The following is a 15,670-nucleotide window of genomic DNA, read 5'->3' on the forward strand; positions in this document are numbered from 1 at the left end:
GCCCCTCTGTGCAGCCTAGGCCAGCCTCCCTCAGCCTCCTGGGCCATGTTTTATGCATGAAGGTGCTGGGGCGGTGTCGCCAGGCTCCTGTGTCAGCTGGGCAGGCGTCAGAGGAGCCACATAATGGCTGGGGGAGGGCAGGTGTGCAGGCACCGCCTGCCATGGGCACCTCCTCTGTGGGCAGGAAGGGAGGGCAGCCAGGGTACCAAGAGCTCAAGCAGGACCACTGGGACCCCGGAGGACCACCAGATTCAGAAACTCCTGGGTCTCCAGGGCCTAGAACAGTGCCTTGCACTCAGCAGGTAAGTAAAACATATTGTTGAATGCGTGAATGATTTGGTGATAGCCAACTCCAGTTTTCTTTTGCTCCTATCTTCCCAGTGCACCAACTACATTAATTCTTACAAGCCGTGGGTCCTGCACATACATTACCTCTGTTCTTTAGCAGAGAGGAATTTCTCCCTGGCAACAGTTGTTAATCACCAATCATGTGAGTTCATGAAAGCTGACAAGTTCTCTGGGCCTTAGTTTTCTCACTTGCAGATTGAAACGGTCTAGGATATATAACATCAAGTAACATCATTACTTTCCTTTCATCTCTGTAATAAATTACAACAATGTAGTGGTTTAGAGCCATACGGATTTATTATTGCAGGTTCTGGCTATCAAGGAACTCGAGCTGTCATGCTGACAGAGTGGGTTTTCTGGAGGTAGCCTGTGTTCTTTGCTTTGATTTGAGGTTGAATCTGATGGCCCGAGGGGCTATCACTCTGCACATTACACCAACTGCATGACAGTGCTGGACAGTTGTTCCTGGCCCCTGGATGGAACATGCCCCTTTGTGATGTGCCTGCTTCCCAAGCTTCATTTTCCATCACAGGGAAGATGAGTAAAGATCAAGATGAGGACAGAACCTAGGTATGGTAACCAGGGAGGTCCCTTCACTGTTACCAGTAGACAAGTCCCAGGAATGCCAAATGCTGCTACACATGAAAGGCTTGGGGATAGCTGGGGCCCCAACATCACCTCTGCCCTTGATTTCTACCACTGTTCACTGCAGTGCCGCCCTGCTGTCTCTGGCATTGAACAAAAATCAAATCAAGCAGCTGCAGCTCAATACCAGGGAGCCATGTGGACACAGTCAGGGAGCTGTGGCCAGGCCTCTGCCACCGGTCACTCTCCAGCTCCTGAAAGTATAGGTCTGTGATGAACTTGGATGTGAAGAATATGACACCAAAATCAAGATTGGTTTTTCCCAATCCATATCCGACCTTCTTTCCTCTCACTGAGCTACATATTTTCCAAAGTTTTCTTCGCACGAGCCAACTACGTTCCTCATGTGCACGGTTTGCAGCAGATGAGGGAGAGCTGCAGGCCACCCGGGTGGTAGTGGAGGGCCAGCGAGGACAGGCAGTTCTGAAGCAGAGCCCTATCCTGTGAATTTCCATGTCAATCTTGCCAGTTTCCTCATCATGCTTGTGGGAGGCCTGGGGAGGGTGCAGAAGGAGAAGCTCATTGATCTTTCCCGCAAGAACCTTTTTTGAACTGCTGTGCTTTAATCTTCTGGTTTATCACTATAACCAGAGTGAAGTGTCTTTGCAGGTGGATTCTCTTGAGGAGAATCTGCATTTGTGTTAACTGTAGAAATCAGTGTGTACTCTTCTTTGGGCTTCTGTTGCTATTATGTGTTCTTAAACTGTAGAATTTCATGATAAAAACACACAGGATCGGCTAAGAACAAATAGTTGAAGGGCATAATAATGTGATTCTTCCCTCCAACTTCTTTTCAATGAGGGGAAGCTGGGTGTGAGGCCCTGGAGAAAGAGCGCCCACACGGCTGCTTGCCTTTGTGGCCATCCTGGAGCGAAACAGCGCTTCAGAGGCTCTGAGGAACAGGAGCTGCCGCCCAGGCAGCCTTGCAGGGCTTTTAGAGAAAACCCCATGGGAAGTGTGGCGCTGTGGTAAAATAAAAGCTTACCAAGTGTGAGGAAGGGAACAACAACCACACCTGATTTAGTTCTCTCATGTCACCAATAGAAAAAGAACACACAGGCTCTGTTTATTCTTTGCAGAATCAGAGGATTGGGAGTCTGGTGCATGCCTGGCTCTTTGGCTGTCTACACCTTTCAAGGGTGTCCTTGAACTCATTATGTAGCCCAGGCTGGCCTTCAACTTGAGGTGATCTTCCTGTCTCAACCTTCTGAGTGCTAGGATTATAGGTGTGTGCTGCTAAGCCCTGAGTATCTAGACAGTTACCTAAGATTTTATGAAGAGGCAGTATGTATTGAAAGCTTTACATAAGTAGATATTTTAAAAGAATATGATACAAAATATTCTCAATAAATGTTTCTTGAACTGAATTTGGCAAGTTTAGATGTCCAATAGCATGGCATAAGGTGAGATTAAAAAGTTGCTTAAAACTCTGGGAACCTTTCCATTGCCCACCCACCCACCTATGAATGATACCTAGTTAACACAGTACATTACATGTGTTTACTCCTATAACTGTCATTTAAATTCCCGTGTCCATTTTGCAGATGGAAAAACTGAGGTACAGCAAAGCTCCATAATTTCCTGTGGTCATACACTTAGTAAGGGGCTGAGATGTGACTGGAACTCAGCTAATTTGACTCTTAAGCTCCTAAATTTAACCACAGCCTATACTAACTCCTCAAATTAGCTAAGTAACATGGCAGCATACCCATACGTACTACCCTGCTCCTCAATTTAGGCAGCAGAACTTTATTTTAAAAATATGTTCCATACAGCTTCAACAAAGACAATTACCAGATAATAAGATTAAGAACATTGAATAACTATTAGAGAATTATCTATTACCACATCATGTCCAAATGTTTTATAGCAAATTAAATAAATTCTCAGAGGATAGGAGACACAATGCAGTTGCCTCAGCAGGCTAGAGAAACAGGACCAAGTTTGACTGCCCTCATGCCCGAACTTCAACACAGTGTTCTTTCCGCTGATGCTCAGATAAGAGTTCCTGGGAGTTTGAGGCCTGGAACATTTTTGGGAGATGGTCTTTGTGGAGTAGAGATGGACAATTCTGAGTGGGCTATGAAAGAAGCGGTTAGAAACCGAGAGAGATCAGTGCCTGCTCTAGACTTCTCTTTCTCTTTCTGAATCAGGTCATCTCATGGTTCCTCCTTCCTTTTTTTCTCTTTCTCCCAAAGTGGTTTCGGTGGACAACTTCACCTTTGGGCCAGTTGCTCAACCCAGAAGCCTAGGTGTCATGGCTTCTATCCAGATGTTTCCCCAAAGCCTCATGCACTCATGGGTGGGCTTTTTAGAGGTGGATGGACTGAAAACGTGCAGTACCTAAATGGATTTAGCATAGTTGTGGGTGTGGATAATGAAGCTCCATCTGGGGATGGGTGGCTTGTAGCTTGGATGGAATATAAAGCAACAGAAGAAAGGCAAGCTGCTACTCGCTACTGCTACTTTCTGGCCCCTGCCACGGGCTGTTTCTGCTCTGCCATGCTGCCCAGGCTTGGAGACAGCCAACTGTGAACTGAAACCTCTACAAACTGTGAGCTTAAGTAAACCTTTCTTCTTATATCTTTTGGGTGTCAGATAATGTGTCCCAGCAATAGGAAAGTAACTAAGACACCAGGCTTCCCCACTCCCCAACCCTCTGACCCCAAATTTGAGGTGAGCCTGGTCACCTCTCCCTTTTGTCCCTTCACTGTCTCTGTGGTCTTGTACCACCATCACCTGTCATGGAGCTAACTTTACAGCCTCCTAAATGGCATCCTCATGACCTCTCCCCTAATCTGACTTTGTATTTGCAGCCAGAGTCACCTTTTGAAAATGTAGACCTGACCACAAACTGCCACTACTTAAAACCCTTCAGGAGCAGAAGTTATTTTCAGGATAAAATCCAGATTCCTCAACCTTGCTTACAAGCTGTTTCTTGAGGGTGGAGAAGAGGAAATTGAATGAAGATACCAATTGGAGGTTGACTTATTGGAAGGGTCAGTTAAAAGGAGCGATCCAGGGCATGAGACTGAATGACAAGCATACCAAGGACAAGAGAGTGTCCATACATTGAGAGAGATGCAGAAGTTAGAAACACAGATAAAGACACCCAGAGAAATGGATGTAGGAACAGCCATGAGAACAGTGAGTGGGGGCTTGTTAATGTGGTCGCCCAGTGTCTGTCCCCAGAGGCCTCCAAATTTACAGGCACTGGGAGATATCACTGAAGAGCTTAACTTTCTTCTGAGATTAAGGGTCCATGTGTTTTTCAGTCTTGGAATAATTTATTATGCAAATAGTGGCTGAATGACATCAGTTAGAGCAGAGGTAGCTTTGTGTGTTGCGGGAGACACAAGGGTAAGGAAGTGTTCTCTGCTGACTCAAGGGAAAAGTTTCGTGTTAGACAAGAGAGAGCTTTAAACCAGTGATCAGTTTGATCTTTATGATGGGCTTCTTCTGGAAACGTACCAAGATATAGAAAAGAAATGTTTTCTTCTTATACTCAGTTTTAAAAGATTCGGTTTCTCAGCTGGCTATGGGGGCGCACACCTGCAAACCCACCATTCTGGGAGACTGAGGAGGAGGACTGAAAGTTCAAGTTCAGCCTCAGCCACTTAGGCAGACCCTGTCTCAAAATTTAAAAACAAAAACATTTTTAAAAGGGCAGGGCAGGTAGCTCAGTGTGAAGGTTCTTGGTTCAATTTTCAGTATTGCAAAAAAATGATTTAAATTTTCTTTGATCATTAAGCCAATTTGACTTGGATCCCACCCTACCTAAACCTTGGCAGAGGACAAGGTGTGGAAAACTCCATGGTTCAAAGGCAGCTCCTCTTTCTATGTAAACCATGGTGTTAGGATGTCCCAGAACCTTAGAGCCAGAGAGCTCAGATGTCACTGTCCCAAACCTGTGTTTCACGGTGGAGGAAGCAGAGAAAACGTCTTGGTGGCAGCCGCAAAACAAGCTCATTCCCGAGGTAACATTGTCATTCTGATTCATAGCTGGGGTTGTTGCGCGTTCACAAGCCATTGCAAATCAGGCTTCTCGGTTATAAAATGTGTTTAACATTACATCTCATGTGTGAGCAAACAGCATAACAAAGACTATCTTTTAGAACTGTGCTATGAAACCAGAGATTCTGAAAGGTTTCCTGCAGCCAGTTCCCAAAAGGACAGCTTATCTGATGAGGATGACTCCTGGCCTAGAAACAACAATCCAAGAAACTCACACAATTCTTTTTTTACCGCTTAATCCAAGTCAGTTTTTAAAAGCATAGTAGGCAGGGAACACACCGAGCTGGAGACCTGAGCTTGAAACTAGATGGAGTATTCTGAGGGGAATTAATGGCAATGTGTGTTTTACTGTAATACATTTTTAAATTTCAAACATCTACTACAGATAAGGGAAAGCTTGTCCTAGCAGCCATGGGCTCCCTCTCCCCTCAAGGTTCTGCCTCTTTCTCTTCAGGACTCCATAGTTTTCCTGCCTTCCTCTTCCCTACAGCCTTCTGAGTGAAGATGCTGAAGGCACTGATTTGCACCCCACATGCTGTGCTACCTTGTTGTGCTTCACAGCCCATTGAGGTGTAGGAGGGCAGCAGCTGCTACTGAGAGCCTCAGAGAGGAAGCCAATGGCATTCTGTGCTCCCACCGAGAGGCAGAGGCCAGAGTGTGACTGAGACACAGGGCCCCATAGGAGCTCTCCTCTAGGAACCCCAAACACCAAGCCAAATCCTCACAGAAAGGAAACACGATGAGAAGCTGCCAAGGAAAATGAGACATTAGGATCTGTCTCAGTTACTTTTCTCTCTCGTTGAGACAAAATACCTGATCAAAAATTAGGGATGGAAAGGTTTTTTTACTACAATTCTTGGAGGTTTCAGTCCATACTCAGCTAGCTGCAAGGCAGGGTGGCATGGCGGGGCAGCCATTCATGGTGGCTACAAACAACACAAGCAAACAGGGCAAAAGAGAGAAAAGCCCACCTTCTTCCCTTCCTTATATAGTATGCTGGCTCCATCCCTGGATGGGTGCAGCACTCACACCACCAATCCCAGTGCTAGACAATGAACATTCACAAATGCTAGATTCAGCTGCCTCCATGAATGCATGAGGCTTGGGGGGTCATGTAAACACAAACTATAACAGGATCAAAATATTTAAAAATGAAGTAAACTTTTAAAATACAAAAATAAAAGTATTTATTGAGTACCTACTCTGTGCCAGACTTTGTACTAAATGTTTTTAAGGTATTTTTCCCTGCATACCTGGGAAACCAAATTATAAAGTATGATTGGTGAGACTAGTTTTGTTTGGTGCTCAGAATAGTTAGTGTCGAGTCAGGATGACCAGTTCATCCTGGTTTGCTAACGATGGTCCTGGTTTAGTGCCAAAAGCCTGACTTCTGGAGAACCCCTCTCCCAAGCAAATTGGGATTGCTGGTCACTTTCTTGAATATGCAATCGTCCCAGGTTTCTCCCTGCTCTTAGGACGGAACCCTGCCCCAGATTCTAACCTTTGTAGCTCACAGGTCTCTCGACTTTTCCCATAACATTTTCCTACACTGATGCCACACATCTCCTGGATGGAGCTGGAGAGGCAGAGCTCTTCTCTCCTCCAGGGTGTCCTGAGGACAGCATATCTGCAGACAGCATATCATGCAGCTAGACCACCTCACAGGTTTGACTCTCTGACAGCAGGCACAGTGATGTTGGGTCTTACAAGGATGAAGTCGTCAGCCTTGTCCTTAAGCACTGTGGCCACTATAAGCAGGACGAGGAGAGTATGTGGATGCAGCGGCTCCCAATCAAGGCACTGGTGTGGTTCTACTAGGGTTTAGCGACAACAACTCCATTAGCAGGTAGTTTTTGAGAGGTTCAGGGTAGGTGGGGTGCTTCTAGCCCCTCCAAGGATTATATGATGTGCTTATATTAGTCACTGCTTGTCACTGAGACAGGATACCTGAAATCACACCCTGGTTCAGTGCCTAGTAGGCTGTCTCCAAGGCAGAAACAGCTTAGTGGAAGATCCTGGGAGTAGGAACCCTGCTCACGTCATCGTGGCCAGAAAGCAGAGAGTGAGGGAAGGAGCTGTGGGGTAGCAGATATCCTTCCAAGTCATCCCCCTACTGATATTTCTCTAATCAGGTCTCACTTCCTAACATCACAGCAGCTAGTGAACTCCTTAGTGGATGCACCCACTGATCGGATAACACCCCACCATGAAATCATCTTCCACAAGCCCTGCCTCTGAACACATGAAGCTTTGGGGGGACAGTGTAGATCTAGGCCATGCTGGTATTAATCGGTTTTTGTTATTATAATAAAACACCTGAAACTGAGTGATTTTATAAAGGACCAAAAGGGTTTATTTGGGCTCATGGCTCTGGCCCAAGGTTCAGAATCTGCACCTGATAATGACCTTGCTGGCAGAGTTCCGAGGCAGCAAAGGGTGTCACAAAGGATGGGGTGTGTCTGTGTGTGTCTTTGGCTTTCTCCTTCATCCTATAAAGCTAACACTTTCAATCTTGAGGGTTCATTCCTGACACTCTTATCCATTTCCCAAAGTTCCCAACTCCAACCACCATTGTATTATACTTACTTTTCTCTCATTGCTGAGACAAAATACTCAAGACTCAAAGTTAAAGGGGAACAGGTTTATTTGGCTCATAGTTTTTAGAGGTTTCAGTTCATAATCAGCTGGCTCCCAGGCAGGGTGGCATGGCAGAGGGGCATTGGAGAGGAGAAACACTTCATGGCAATTAGAAGATAGCAAAATAAGCAAGAGACCTCAGCAGCTTCTTTCTGCCCCTTTTTATACTCTATTTAGGCTTTTATACTCTATCCACCAATCAGTGGGCTGATTTACTAATCACATATCCTTAATCCCAGCATCACACATTCCAGATTCAACTGCCTCTGAAAAAGTCCTCCCTGTGACAACATGAGGCTTTGGGGGAACATCTAGACACAAACCATAACAACCATAGTCAAATGAAGTTTTCACTCTCTTAATACTTCACAATAAGGATCAAATTTCAATGCCTGAATTTAAATGAGAGTCACACTCAAATTGTTCCCAAATCATATCTTAGGAGCAGTTAGTAACTCTTACATGTAACTCTGCTTTTCTAGAAATTAACCAGAGGAGGCTGAAATTTATAACAAAAGCATAGACTGCTCCAGTTTGTGACTAGGATCCTCTTACCACAGCTGAATCATGGCTCCCTGGAGTGCCACGTGGCCCTCACGCAGGCCAGGGAGGAGAGTGCTGGGAGTGCGGTACCAAGAGGTGTTGGCATTTGTGCCAGAATTTTGCCATCTATGGTTATTTGCCATCTAAGACTTTTGATAAAAATCAACTTTTTTTGATTTATAATAATACTGTTGTTTTAAAGTATTTTCTCTTAAGGTGCTGATTTTATGAGATTTAGACTCAGAAACTTTTGACACAACTCTTCAATCTTAGTTTATATAGACATACAAGCCATGATCATCTTTGATACTAAGGATCAAATACTTGTTGACATAAATTCTTGAAGAATGTAAATGTTCTTTTGAAACTTCCTTGCTCAGCAAAGATAAAAAAAGCAAAATTGAAAATATTTACATTTTAGAGTGTATTACGTATTCACTATATACAGTGTATCTATCTATTGCAATATGTGTATATTACATTTTAGGAATATTACAAACAGTGTAGACAGAATGACAAACTTACTCAAATTTAAATCTTTATGCATGCTATTTCTTATAAGCATGATTACAGTTGCCCTTTTATATTTAAAACTTCTAAGATAAACTTTGTTTAATCCTCTGTAAAGGTGTACTGTGTGTTTGTAATAGGAAACTATGTTTGTTCAACTGGCCAGAGAACATCACTATTAAAGGAAATGGAACCTTCTCACTTGAACCCTCAATGAAGGTGTCAGCCTTATGTTATTTTCTTTTCCACCCTATCTGTCCTTCAGGGTCTCAGAGAACTCTGTGGCTGGCTTGTCTACAGCTGTAGAGAGAAATGAGACTCCTCTGACTGTATCTATATACAACAGGAAACACACTTTCTCTGATGATCTGGAGTCTGCATGGTACCTTCTGTATCTGAAAAGTCTCTTCTCTCCTAAAGACATTCTGGGGTTTTGCACTTTTGCTTTTCACAGACCCAAAGGACAAGGCTGAACACAGATGTCCCAGGCCTCCAGCTGCTGCTGTTAAGCTGCCCAAGTGGTACCTACTCTGACCCTTGAGTCTTACTTGGTCAAAATCCCTGAGCTTAACCTGGAGCATGGCAGTGGGAATGGGAACTTTCAGAAGTGAGAAGAACTGACAGCAAATCCCAGTTTATGTCATCAATAGCAGAGGTCCTCACTAAGAGTCTTTCAGTTACAACCACTGAAACCCACTAGAAACTTACTTTTTTTAAAATGGGAAGAAGAAAAAAGATATTTTTCTTCTTTTCAGTTTAAGAAGGAAAAATAAAGTTTTGCTTTATTCACAGACAACATGATGACTTACACAGAAAATCTGAAAAAGCTGACAGAAAAACTAAAACTAATAAGTGACTGTGGCAGAGATGCAGAACACAAGGTTGACGCACGAGGGTCAGTTGCTTCCTTCTGTGCCAGCAATGAATGAGTGGAAACTAATACTGAAAACACAACACCATTCAAAAAACAAGAGCAGAAGAGAGCATTTATGGTAAGATTACACTGCAAGTGTTTTAGGTGGAGATCTAAGAAAAGAGGAAGGCCACCAAGAACCACCAGCCAGTGACCTGTCTAACTGCCAGGGCTTCGCTCATTCTCAGCAGCTGCAGTCTAGTCTGGGCCCCAAGAATTCTGTTTTCCTCTGGCCTTGTGGGCAGCACATGTGACACTACAACTTAAAAGAGAAAAGTTTTATTTTGGCTCACAGTTTGTGGAGGTTTCAGTCCACCATTGGTCGGTTCCAAGGCAGAAAGTCATGGTGGAAGGGCCTGGAGGAGGAAAGCTGCTCACCTCATGGCAGCCAGGAAGCAGAGTAAAGGAGGAGCAGGAAGGGCAGAGATAACCTTCCTGACTGGAGCCCACAAGGACCAGCTCTTTTAACAGGCCACATCTCTTAACAGGAATCAGCTATGGCGCCTCCATAATCCAACAACCTCCCAAAAGTCTTGCCTATGGGCTCATGAGCTTTAGGGGGACATCTAGTTATAAACCATAATACTGTGTGACCTTGAATGATTTGCTCAGCCACTCTGGAGCTGAGTGTCACTGTGGTGAAGATCATCCTGAGGGCCCACCCCTGTGAAAACTGCCCAGCATCCGGCCAGCATTTCATAACAAGCTCTTCCTCTGCTCCTCATCTCTCCCATTCGCCTTACCTCGCCTTGCCCTGCCCTGCCCTGCCCCTTCTGTCCCCATCCCTCCCCATTCCTCCTCTCCACCTCTCTCTTTCTCTCTCTCTGCTGCTTGGTTTCTGTGCTCCCTGGACCATGTCCAAGCCTGAATGCCTAACAGTGGCAAGCCCACTTTCACACACATCCAGGCCCATGCCAAAGCCAGGTGGAATTGGTGCCTCAGTCTCCAAACACAGTTCTCAGGAGGAAAACTCTCCTTGGCCCATTGGCCAGGGAAGCTGCTGAAAGCTCTTTTTTGAAAGAGTTGAGCTGCGTGTGTGGCAGGGAGTAGGGGGTATAAAATGGTAGGTGAAGGTGATGGTCGTAGCCCTGAAAGAAGAAAAGCTGCCTTCCTGGGCCAGTTAATCCTCCCCAAATCCCCCTCCTGCTTTTTTTTTTTTTAAATTAATTTGATTTTAAAAAGGCTAACATTTTTGTTTTGATTTTTAAAAAATTTTATTAGTACACATTTGCCATCCACAATGACTGCACTCATTATAATCTGTAGCTGTCTATAATATGTCTTAATTCTTTATTTTCAAGTCCCCTCCCTTCTTCCCCTCCCCATTTACAGCAGTGTTGTCTCACTTTCCCCTCCCATTCTCTTCCTTTTTAATCTTTGCATTTTCTTCCCTTCCCCTTCCCTTGTCCCCCTTTCCATCTGGACATGTTCTTCCCATGTCCCAATATCTAGTCTCCTTTTTGCTCCTCTTTATTCTTTGGGTTTCTCACACAAGAGAAACAATGTGATATTAAAACTTGTGTCTTTTATTTCATTTAAAATTATGCTCTTGAAGTGCACCCTTTTGCCTAAAAACAACTCAAGTCTATCCTTATTTATGGTAGAGTAGTACTTCATTGTGTATAATACCACATTTTCTTTGTACATTCATCTGTCAGTAGGCATATGAGCAGTCTCTAAGATTTAGTTATTATAAGTTGTGCTACTGTAAATATCAGTATGTAAATATCTCAGTGATAATTTGCTTTTAACTCTTTCAAGAAGATTTCTAGAAGGGGCACTCTTGGGTCATAATGGAACATCTTGTTTTGGCTTTTTGAGGAATCTTCATACTGATTGGTTATACCAGTTTATACTCTCATCAGCAATAGAAAAGAGTTCTTTTTTTTCCTCACAGCCAAACCAGCATTAGTTATTGGTTGACTCCTTGATGATAGCCATTCTTTCTGGATTGAGATGGAATCTCAGTGTTGTTTTAATTTGTGTTTCTCAAATGACCAATGATGTTGAACATTTTTCATATGTTTTTGGGTTTTTTGCAGTTTATACATCTTCATCTGAGAAGTATCTATTCATTTCAGATATCCACTTTTGGTTTTGGATTTTAAATTCAGGGGAATCTGATATTTTTGAGTTCTAGACTAATATTCTAGGTATTAGTCCTTTGTCTGAGGAACAGCTGCTAATTTTTTTCTCACTTAGTGGGTTGTCTCTTAATTTTGTTGGTGGTTTCTTTTGCTGTGCAAAAGCTTTTACATTTGGTGTGAACCCAGTTGTTAATTTTTGTAGTGTTTCCTGTGCAAATGGGGTTTTGTTTACAAAATCTTTGCCTACACCAAGGTCTTCAAGAGTTCTACTTATTCTGTCTCCCAGAACATTAACTATTTCTGTTCTTATATTTGGATCTTTGATCATTTCAGGTTTAATTTAGTGCATGGTGAGAGATACAGGTCTAGCTTCAATCTTTGGCATGTGGAAAGCCAGTTTTCACTGCACCATTTATTAAAAAGCTATCGTTCTTCCCGTGAGGGTGTTCGGCACCTTTATGAAAGATACAGTAGGTGACTGTGGTTGGAGTTTTTTCTGCATCTTATATTCTGTTCCATCGGTCCTTGGGTCTCTTTCTTTGCCTGTACCTGCTGGTTTTTTTTCATAGGAGCTGTAAGCATAGACTATGCCAGTCTGCTGCCATAGACTGTCTAGCTTCCACTGCTGACCTTTGGGCCTTCCCAGCACAGATCCATAAAAGAGACTGGTATGATTCCTTCTTGTGGGCTCTAGACCTCCAGTTGGACTCATAGGAGGCACTGTCACGAGCTCTGGGTCTTCCTCTGGATTCATGTGGGACATTGCTGTGGGATTCAGGCCCTTGGCTAAATAGTCTGTCTTTAGTGTTGTCGATAGATTTCCTGCACTTTCTTGTGTAAACTCTGGGTGACCATCATAAATAATATTACAAACTTCATGTCCTGATTTTAATAGGTCTCTGCACAACCTCTGACTACCACACCATAGGATGACCAGCAAGGCTGGGAGTATACCTAGGATGGTATCCTACCAGCCTTCTTCACTCCACCATTTCTCCTGGCAGCATTGCCTTTAAATATCCTAGCAACACTAAGATAATTAAGATGCATCTTGTATGCGTAACAACCCCACACAATGAATGTATTTGTGATGTACAACAAACATGAGCTGATTTTAAAAAAAGAAATTAAAAAATAAATTCTATGCAAATCAAGGTCTGAACCTTGTTTCTGGAGCTCCATTTCAAACAATCCCACAGATGAGCCTGACCCCCTGGGTGAGCCATGAATAAATGTAAGTGATGTGCATTGAAGGGATTCCTTCAGTCCTCAGAGATTTGACTCTGTTTCTCACATTTCTTCCCTCAGTCTGCCTACTGGGAGACCAGTGGGGATACGAAATACGGACTTCCAAAATGATCATTTTTCAAAGGAAAGCAAAGGACAGTGGCTGTTATTTAAAAAGAAGGAAAAAAAAAAAAAGAACACAAACAAAGGCTCTCCTGGTATGTGACTTCATCTTTGCTGCTCTGGGCCACATGTTCCCTGTCACCTACCCCCTACCTACTGGAAGAAAATCTTTCTATTTTTTCATTGATATGATTATCCCCAGCCGTTGTCTGCTTATATAAAGACATAAATACAGATATATATTTACAAGGATGTAATTATTCTGCTAACACTTCTCTGCAAACTTTTATTTAACCATATTTTTTATTGTAAAGAGGATAAAACAGAATAAAACCAATAAAAAATAAACCAGTATAAGTGATACAGGACTTCAAAATCTTACAAAACCAACAACAGTTACTGTAATGCCTTTTGTTGCCTTCAAAATAGCTGCAGATACATTCAAACATAGTAAAAATTTGAATGGAATAGAATAGAATAGAAACAATAAAGCCGAAACAGTGAATGCAATAAAGGACTTCTAAGCAAGCCACAGATAAACCCAAAATGGCTACCATACTATGTCTTGTTATCTTTTCAAACAGCTGCTCCTGCCATCAGATTTAACATAATCAAACAAACAAAAAAAAAAGAGAATAAAACCCAACCCAACAAAACAATGAAATGATATGGTTTCCCAGCCTGGATCGCATCCTGGTGAGGCCTGGATCTCTCCCCCTAAGCAGTCTGGGAATGGCTCAGACTCGCTGGGAGGCTAGGATGCGGCTGTCCCAACTCCAGCGCCAGCCTAGCTGGTGCAGGGTGCTGCTTCCCATGAAGCTGGGTCTCATGTTAAAATGCAAAAATCTCAATGCGGCCTTTGGTTCTCCATCCCCTTGCAGTATGCAAATGGCGCCTATTTAATCATATGTTATGGATGATACATCTATTTCTTTTTCCCATTTTGTGCTATTGAGTTAAAATTGACAAGTAAAGTTATATACATTTAAGATATACAGTATAGTAATTTAATAAATATGTATATTATAAAATAACTAGCAACCAAGTTATAACATATCCATCCCACACATGATTGTGTGTGTGTGTGTGGTGAAAACATTTAAAATTTATTCCAAATAACCAATACAGCATTGTTAACTATAGTCACTGTGCTTTAGATCCCCAGAACTTATTCTTCTATAACTATAGAACAACCTTATCAGAAAAATAACATATTTTCCCCCATGCCTGAGATCCAAACTAGAAGCTCTGTAGATAGAGGCAGGATGAGAGGTGGCTCTTACAGGACGAGCTGCCACCTCACTGCACCTCACTGAGGGCTGCCCCAGGTTCTAAATGCAGGGCTACTCATGCTGGGTGGGCACTGTGAGCAACCAGGTCCCATGGAGGGGTCACACAGTGCTGGTTGTGTCTTTAGGCCTGGGACCATCAAGAGCTACTTAGGGCCAGTGGGGCCAGCCAGTCCTTTGAGCAGGGCCAGGCTTGGTGCAGGCAGATGAGAAAGTCATGGGTAGGTGGAGTTGATTCTCTAGTTCCTAATCCCATTTCAATATTCTGGCCTCCTCAGTTTGACACCAAAACCGGAAATGTATCATGCAAATTCACCTCTCTGGGCTGAAGCTCAGTCTCGTGCAAGGGCTTAACCGGGACACTTGTGGTTGCAAGTGACAGAAGCTTAACTCAAAAGGCATGAGCATAAAATAAGATTTAACTGCTTAGCAAGCATAGCAGCCTGGCTTCAAAGCTGGACCAGGAACCAAAACAGTGTCCACAGAAATCCTTCCTTCCCTGCAGCTCTCCTTTGCTTTGAGCTGACTTTGCCCTGAGGCCTTTACCTCAGATGTAGAAGAGTCTTTCCCTCATGTCAGCACAGACCTCAGCACTGCTCTGTTTGGCTCAGAGTGAGCTCTGGGATCATGGTCATCTGTGAGCCAGGCACTGTGCCTGACATGAGACTTCTGTTTTGGGCTTTGGGCTGGAGGAAGATCAGCCCCACCCACACCACACACTAAGAGAGGCAGGTATTGGTCAGCAAAGAGAACTTCAGGTTCCCTCAGCAAGAGAAGAGGGAATGGTAGGCACTAGGAAGACAAAACTAAAATCTGGCCCCCATACTGAGCAGTGTCCACATCACCAAGGTGATAACCTGCAGAGAGCAGCTCCCTGTGAAACAAGGCACGTAACAATTGTAGAGATGGGTCCAGTGCTGGGGACACTGTTCTGGGAAAGTGGGGCAGGGAGATAAAGCACAGAAGAAGAGCTAGAAGGAGACTCCAGTGTCGAGATTTAACAGCACACACTGAGAAGTGAAGAAACATCCAAATCACAAAATTAGAATGGAATCACAGCAGTCTGACAAGTTTCGGGAGGGTTGTCATGCACACTAATAGACTTATCCTGACTCCTATAGAAGCTCAGTCTTCCGCCCCCTTTAACAACATCATCATTATCCAAGGGTCCTTCTTCCTGCTTCCTGGGGTGTATTTGTACCTAGCAGGGACAACGGGGATACCAGGAAGGAAACCAGTTTGTTTGTCGTTCCCTCAAAGGGATACTAATATGACCAACAACAGGCAGCTGCATCCTCTAAGCAACTGTATTATCATAAACTGATGAGACCAGC

General features: G+C 43.6%; 1 long non-coding RNA gene across 1 annotated transcript; it reads left to right on the top strand.

Moving 5' to 3' along the window:
• Nucleotides 1-19: 19 nt before the first annotated feature.
• Nucleotides 20-13,699, top strand: LOC134478518 (uncharacterized). The gene is made up of 3 exons (XR_010051186.1): nt 20-302; nt 9,490-9,689; nt 13,006-13,699. It is a non-coding gene; the product is annotated as an uncharacterized LOC134478518 (long non-coding RNA).
• The last annotated feature ends 1,971 nt before the right edge of the window (nt 13,700-15,670 follow it).

The sequence above is a fragment of the Cavia porcellus genome, unplaced genomic scaffold, assembly GCF_034190915.1.
Source record: "Cavia porcellus strain 051 isolate PalLab524CR breed Dunkin Hartley unplaced genomic scaffold, mCavPor4.1 scaffold_13, whole genome shotgun sequence".
NCBI classification, from domain to species: Eukaryota; Metazoa; Chordata; class Mammalia; order Rodentia; family Caviidae; genus Cavia; species Cavia porcellus.